The following is a 6,432-nucleotide window of genomic DNA, read 5'->3' on the forward strand; positions in this document are numbered from 1 at the left end:
TCAACAAAGCTCTGCACATCTGTGAGGCTCCATGAGAGCCCACTGTCAAGCTATTGACATTAAAGAAGCGCTTGTTGGAAGGCAACCCAATGTTTATTTATCTAACTCTATCATTTTTTGTTTTTCATATTTTCTTAGGTTAATGATCATGTGGAGTCACAAAATAAATATAAAAATTGAAAACGGAATCAAAAACAGCAGAAGAAAAATCACACCCTGGAGGAGCATTTGTCTGGCGTTCAGCGCCAGAACAGAGCATGGTTCTGGCGCTGAACGCCCAAAATGGGCAGCTTCTAGGCGCTGAACGCCAGAACAGGCATGGTTCTGGCGTTCAACGCCAGAAATGGCACACAAATGGGCGTTGAACGCCCAAAATGGCCACCAACCTGGCGCTGAACGCCCAGAGTTGTGTGCAAAGGCATTTTTACATGCCTAATGGGTGCAGGGATGTAAATCCTTGAACACCTCAGGATCTGTGGACCCCACAGGATCCACTCAGGATCTGTGGACCCCACAGGATCCCCACCTACCTCCACTCACTTCTTCTCACCCCTCTTTCACACAACCCCATAAACACTCTTCCCCAAAAACCCTTCACCAATCACCTCAATCTCTCTTCCCCATCACCTCTTCACCACTCACATCCATCCACTCTTCCCCATAAACCTACCTCATAAACTCCACCTACCTTCAAAATTCAAAACCAATTTCCCACCCAAACCCACCCATATGGCCGAAACCTTCCCCCCCTCCCTTCCCTATATAAAGCCCTCCATTCTTCATCAAATTCACACAACACACCCCTCTACCCCCTTCTTGGCCGAAACACTTCCCACTCTCCCTCTCCTCCATTTCTTCTTCTTCTTCTTCTGTTCTTCTTCTCTTGCTCGAGGACGAGCAATATTCTAAGTTTGGTGTGGTAAAAGCATAAGCTTTTTGTTTTTCCATTACCATTGATGGCACCTAAGACCGGAGAATCCTCTAGAAAGGGGAAAGGGAAGACAAAAACTTCCACATCCGAGTCATGGGAGATGGAAAGGTTCATCTCCAAAGCCCATCAAGACCACTTCTATGATGTTGTGGCCAAGAAGAAGGTGATCCCTGAGGTTCCTTTCAAACTCAAAAGAAATGAGTATCCGGAAATCCGACATGAAATTCAAAGAAGAGGTTGGGAAGTTCTAACAAACCCCATCCAACAAGTCGGCATCCTAATGGTTTAAGAGTTCTATGCTAATGCATGGATAACCAAGAACCATGATCAAAGTAAGAACCCGGATCCAAAGAACTATGTTACAATGGTTCGGGGGAAATACTTGGATTTTAGTCCGGAAAATGTGAGGTTGGCGTTTAACTTGCCTATGATGCAAGGAGATGAACGCCCCTACACAAGAAGGGTCAACTTTAATCAAAGGTTGGACCAAGTCCTTATGGACATATGTGTGGAAGGAGCTCAATGGAAGATTGACTCCAAAGGCAAGCCGGTTCAACTAAGAAGATTGGACCTCAAGCCTATAGCTAGAGGATGGTTGGAGTTCATTCAATGCTCAATCATTCCCACTAGCAACCGGTCTGAAGTTACTATAGACCGGGCCATCATGATCCATAGCATCATGATTGGAGAAGAGGTGGAAGTTCATGAGATTATACTTCAAGAACTCTACAAGGTGGCTGACAAGTCCTCCACTATGGCAAGGTTAGCCTTTCCTCACCTCATTTGCCACCTATGCAATTCGGCTGGGATTGACATAGAGGGAGATATCCTCATCAAAGAGGACAAGCCCATCACTAAGAAAAAGATGGAGCAAGCAAGAGAGCCCATTCATGGAGCTCAAGAGGCGTATGAAGCTCATCACCATGAGATTCCGGAGATGCCTCAAATGCACTTTCCTCCACAAAACTATTGGGATCAAATCAACACCTCCCTAGGAGAATTGAGTTCCAATATGGGACAACTGAGGGTGGAACATCAAGAGCACTCCATCATGCTTCATGAAATAAGAGAAGATCAAAAAGCAATGAGGGAGGAGCAACAAAGACAAGGAAGAGACATAGAAGAGCTTAAGGACATCATTGGTTCCTTAAGAAGGAAACGCCACCATCACTAAGGTGGATTCATTCCTTGTTTTTATTTCTTCTGTTTTTCGTTTTTATATGTTATGTGCTTATCTATGTTTGTGTCTTTATTACATGATCATTAGTAGTTAGTAACTTTGTCTTAAAGTTATGAATGTCCTATGAATCCATCACCTCTCTTAAAATAAAAAAAAACTGTTTTAATTCAAAAGAACAAGAAGTACATGAGTTTTGAATTTATCCTTGAACTTAGCCTAATTATGTTGATGTGGTGACAATGCTTCTTGTTTTCTGAATGTATGCTTGAACAGTGCATATGTCTTTTGAAGTTGTTGTTTAAGAATGTTAAATATGTTGGCTCTTGAAAGAATGATGACTAGGAGACATGTTATTTGATAATCTGAAAAATCATAAAAATGATTCTTGAAGCAAGAAAAAGCAGCAAAGAACAAAGCTTGCAGAAAAAAATAGGCGAAAAAAAAATAGAAAGAAAAAGAAAAAGCAAGCAGAAAAAGCCAAAAGCTCTTAAAACCAAGAGGCAAGAGCAAAAAGCCAATAACCCTTAAAACCAAAAGGCAAGGGTAAATAAAAAGGATCCCAAGGCTTTGAGCATCAGTGGATAGGAGGGCCTAAAGGAATAAAATCCTGGTCTAAGCGGCTAAACCAAGCTGTCGCTAACCATGTGCTTGTGGCGTGTAGGTGTCAAGTGAAAACTTGAGACTGAGCGGTTAAAGTCAAGGTCCAAAGCAAAAAAAAAAAGAGTGTGCTTAAGAACCCTGGACACCTCTAATTGGGGACTTTAGCAAAGCTGAGTCACAATCTGAAAAGGTTCACCCAATTATGTGTCTGTGGCATTTATGTATCCGGTGGTAATACTGGAAAACAAAGTTCTTAGGGCCACGGCCAAGACTCATAAAGAAGCTGTGTTCAAGAATCATCATACTGAACTAGGAGAATCAATAACACTATCTGAACTCTGAGTTCCTATAGATGCCAATCATTCTTAACCTCAATGGATAGAGTGAGATGCGAAAACTATTCAAGAGGCAAAAAGCTATAAGTCCCGCTCATCTGATTGAAGCTATGTTTCATTGATAGTTTGGAATTTATAGTATATTCTCTTCTTTTTATCCTATTTGATTTTTAGTTGCTTGGGGACAAGCAACAATTTAAGTTTGGTGTTGTGATGAGCGGATAATTTATACGCTTTTTGGCATTGTTTTTAGTATGTTTTTAGTAGGATCTAGTTACTTTTAGGGATGTTTTCATTAGTTTTTATGTTAAATTCACATTTCTGGACTTTACTATGAGTTTGTGTGTTTTTCTGTGATTTCAGGTATTTTCTGGCTGAAATTGAGGGACTTGAGCAAAAATCAGATTCAGAGGTTGAAGAAGGACTGCTGATGCTGTTGGATTCTGACCTCCCTGCACTCAAAATGGATTTTCTGGAGCTACCGAACTCGAAATGGCGCGCTTCCAATTGCGTTGGAAAGTAGACATCCAGGGCTTTCCAGAAATATATAATAGTCCATACTTTGGCCAAGAATAGATGACGTAAACTGGCGTTCAACGCCAGTTTTCTGCCCAAATCTGGCGTCCAGCGCCAGAAAAGGATCCAAAACCAGAGTTGAACGCCAGAAATGGATCAAAACCTGGCGTTCAACTCCACAAATGGCCTCTGCATGTGTAAAGTTAGAGCTCAGCCCAAGCACACACCAAGTGGACCCTGGAAGTGAATTTATGCATCAATTACTTACTCATGTAAACCCTAGTAGCTAGTTTATTATAAATAGGACCTTTTACTATTGTATTAAGTATCTTTGGTCTCAGTTTTAATCCATTGTTCATCTTAGGAGACTATTGATCACGTTTTAGGGGGCTGGCCATCTCGGCCATGCCTGGACCTTCACTTATGTATTTTCATACGGTAGAGTTTCTACACTCCATAGATTAAGGTGTGGAGCTCTGTTGTTCCTCAAAGATTAATGCAAAGTACTACTGTTTTCTATTCAATTCATCTTATTTCGCTTCTAAGATATCCATTCGCACCCAAGAACGTGATGAAGGTGATGATTATGTGTGACGCTCATCACCATTCTCCCCTATGAACACGTGCCTGACAAACACTTCCGTTCTACATGAAATAAGCTAGAATGAATATCTCTTAGATTTCCTAATCAGAATCTTTGTGGCGTAAGCTAGAATGATGGCGGCATTCAAGAGAATCCAGAAAGTCTAAACCTTGTCTGTGGTATTCTGAGTAGGATTCAATGATTGAATGACTGTGACGAGCTCCAAACTCGCGATTGCAGGGCGTTAGTGACAGACGCAAAAGGAGGGTGAATCCTATTCCAGCATGATCGAGAACCGACAGATGAATAGCCGTGCCGTGACAGGGTGCGTTGATCATTTTCACTGAGAGGATAAGATGAAGCCATTGACAAAGGTGATGCCTCCAGACGATTAGCCGTGCCGTGACAGGGCATTGGATCATTTTCCCGAGAGATGACCGAAAATAGCTGCTGACAATGGTGATGTATCACATAAAGCCAGCCATGGAAAGGAGTAAGACTGATTAGATGAAGATAGCAGGAAAGCAGAAGTTCAGAGGAACGAAAAGTATCTCTATTCGCTTATCTGAAATTCCTACCAATTATTTACATAAGTACCTCTATCCCTATTCTAATTATTTATTATTCGAAAACTCCATAACCATTTGATATCCGCCTGACTGAGATCTACAAGGTGACCATAGCTTGCTTCATACCAACAATCTCCGTGGGATTCGACCCTTACTCACGTAAGGTATTACTTGGACGACCCAGTGCACTTGCTGGTTAGTTGTATCGAAGTTGTGACATATTATGAATGTGTAATCACGATTACGCGTACCAAGTTGCTCACGTGCCAGGAATAGTTTGAGCCTGGACATCACAATTTCGTGCACCAGTGCTCCATCCTTAGTTGCCCCATGTTGGAACTTAGTTCTCCTAAGGAGGTGTTGATTTGCTCTCAATAGTGGTCAGTGGACGTCCATTGAGGTCTTCCTCACTAGAAATCACTGCCTCTTCCTCCTCTATAAGTTCGGCCACTTTGGATATATTGATGGCCTTGCACTCTCTCTTTGGATTCTCTTCTGTATTGCTTGGGAGAGTACTATGAGGGATTTCAGTAACTCTTTTACCCAGCTGACCCACTTGTGCCTCCAAATTTCTGATGGAGGACCTTGTTTCAGTCACAAAATTGAAAGTAGTCTTAGATAGATCAGAGACTATGGTTGCTAAGTCAAAGAGGCTCTGCTTAGAATTCTCTGTCTGTTGCTGAGAAGATGATGGAAAAGGCTTGCTATTACTAAACCTATTTCTCCCACCATTATTATTATTGAAGCCTTGTTGAGGCTTCTGTTGATCCTTCCATGAGAAATTTGGATGATTTCTCCATGAAGGATTATAGGTGTTTCCATGGGATTCTCCCATGTAATTCACCTCTTCCATTGTAGGATTCTCAGGGTGATAAGCTTCTCCTTTAGAGGAAACTTCTTTAGTACTGCTGGATGCAGCTTGCATTCCAGTCAGATTTTGAGAAATCATATTGACTTGCTGAGTCAATATTTTATTCTGAGCTAATATGGCATTCAGAGTATCAATCTCAGGAACTCCTTTTTTCGGAGTCATCCCATTATTCACAAGATTTCTTTAAGAAGTATACATGAACTGGTTATTTGTAACCATTTCAATGAGTTCCTGGGCTTCTGCAGGTGTTTTCTTTAGATGAAAAGATCCACCAGCAGAGTGGTCCAATGACGTCTTGGACAATTCAGACAGACCATCATAGAATATACCTAAGATGCTCCATTCTGAAAGCATGTCAGAAGGACACCTTCTGATCAATTGCTTGTATCTTTCCCAAACTTCATAGAGGGATTCACCTTCCTTCTATCTGAAGGTTTGGACTTCCACTCTAAGCTTGCTCATCCTTTGAGGTGGAAAGAATTTGGCCATGAAAGCATTGACCAACTTTTCCCAAGAGTTCAGGCTTTCTATAGGTTATAAGTCCAACCATATCCTAGCTCTGTCTCTTACAGCAAAGGGGAAAAGCAGAAGTCTGTAGACCTTGGGATTAACCCCATTTGTCTTAACAATGTCACAGATTTGCAAGAATTCGGCTAAGAACTGATGAGGATCTTCCAATGGAAGTTCATGAAACTTGTAATTTTGCTGCATTAGAGAAACTAATTGAGGTTTAAGCTCAAAGTTGTTTGCTCTAGTTGCAGAAATCGAGATACTTCTCCAATAGAAATTGGAAGTTGGTGCAGTAAAGTCACCAAGCATCTTCCTTGCATCTCCACCATTGTTGTTG

Source organism: Arachis hypogaea, chromosome 17 (assembly GCF_003086295.3).
Source record: "Arachis hypogaea cultivar Tifrunner chromosome 17, arahy.Tifrunner.gnm2.J5K5, whole genome shotgun sequence".
Classification (NCBI taxonomy): Eukaryota; Viridiplantae; Streptophyta; class Magnoliopsida; order Fabales; family Fabaceae; genus Arachis; species Arachis hypogaea.